The 1725-nt window shown below is 31.0% G+C and overlaps 1 protein-coding gene across 1 annotated transcript in view; it reads left to right on the top strand.

Annotated features, from left to right (window-relative positions):
- DNAH6 (dynein, axonemal, heavy chain 6) overlaps positions 1-1725 on the top strand; it is a 318529-nt gene that overhangs the window by 289080 nt on the left and 27724 nt on the right. The gene's annotated exons all lie outside the window — the stretch shown is intronic.

Below are 1725 nucleotides of genomic sequence, written 5' to 3'. Positions count from 1 at the left end.
ATTTCTATACACAAGCAATAAAAATCCAAAAATATTTTTAAAACTTTATTCACAGTATCATCAAAAAGAATAAAATATTTAGGAATAAATTTAACCAAAGAATTGCAGGATTTTGCTCTGAAAACTGCAGAGCTTTACAAGAAAAAATGCAAGATCATCTAAATAAATGGAGAGACATCCACTCTAACACATTGAGAGACACAGTATTTTTAAATGATAATACTCCCAGACTGATCTATAGATGTAATGCAATTCCTATCAAAATCTCAGCTGGCATATGGCAGAAATTGACAAACTGATCACAAAATTCATATGAAAATGTGAAGGGCCTCAAACAGCAAAAACAATCTTTAAAAAAAGAATGAAGTCAAAAGAGTTACATTTCCCAATTTCAAAACTTACTGCAAAACTATAATAATCAAGACATTGTGGTACTGGCATAAAAAATAGATACATAAAGCAATGGAACAGAATTGGGAATCTAGAAATAACCCCTATATTTATGGCCAATTGATTTTCAACAAAGATGCTAAGACAATTCAATGAAGGAAGGGTAGTCTTTTCAACAAATGATGCTGGGACAATTGGATATCCATCTACAAAAGGATAAATTTGGATCTTTATCTCACACCATACACAAAAATGAATTCAAAATGGGTGATAAACCTAAAAGTAACAGATAAAACTATTATATAAATCTCTTAGAAGAAAGCTTTAAAGTAAATCTCCATGACTTTAGGTTAGGCAGTGACTTCTTAGATATAACACAAAAAGCACAAGAGAAAAAGAAAAAATAAATTGGACTTCATCAACATTTAAAACTTTTATGCTTCAAAAAAGTGAAAAGGCAAGACACAGACTGAGAGAAAATATTTGTGAATAATATATCACATAAGGGATTGTATCCAAAGTATCCAAAGGCCTCTTACAACTCAATAATAAGAAGATAGATAACACAATTTAAAAATGGGTAAATGTTCTATTTCAATAGACATTTCACCAAAGAAGACATGCAAATGCCCAATAACCACATGAAAAGATGCTCAATTAGTCATTAGGGAAATGAAAATTAAAGTCATAATGAGATAACACTTCACACCCATTATAGGGATGGCTATAATAAAAAAGACAGTAGCAAATATTGGCAAGTACATGGAGAAATTGGATTCTTCATGCACTGCTGGTGGCAATGTAAAATTGTCTCACTGCTTTGGAAAATGTTTAAAATAGAGTTGATGTATGACCTAGCAATTTTACCCCTAGATGTTGACCCAGGAAAAATTAAAACATATGTCCACACGAAACTTGTACAAAATGTTCATAACAGCATTATTCATAATAGCCAAAAATGTCCATGAACTGGTTAATGGATAAATAAAATATACCCATAAATGGAATATTATTCAGTCATAAAAAGGAATAAAGTATTGATACATGCTACAACATAATTAAACATCAAAAACATTATGCTAAGTAAAAGAAGCCAGGCACAAAAGACCATATATATGATTCTGTTTGTATGAAATTTCCAGAAAAGCCAAATTTATAGAGACAGAAAGTAGATCAGTGGTTGCGTGGGACAGGGAGTAGAAATGGAGAGTGACTGCAAATGGGCACAAGATTTCTTTTGGGGGCAATGGAAATATTCTAAAATTAGATCGTGGTGATGGTTGTGTGACTCTGTAAATTTACCAAAAATTAATGAATTATACATAAAAATTTTGT

The sequence above is a fragment of the Propithecus coquereli genome, unplaced genomic scaffold (assembly GCF_000956105.1).
Source record: "Propithecus coquereli isolate 6110/MARCELLA unplaced genomic scaffold, Pcoq_1.0 Scaffold208, whole genome shotgun sequence".
NCBI lineage: Eukaryota > Metazoa > Chordata > Mammalia > Primates > Indriidae > Propithecus > Propithecus coquereli.
The sequence above is the reverse complement of the archived record's forward strand: the minus strand, read 5'-3'. Positions and strand labels throughout refer to the sequence as shown.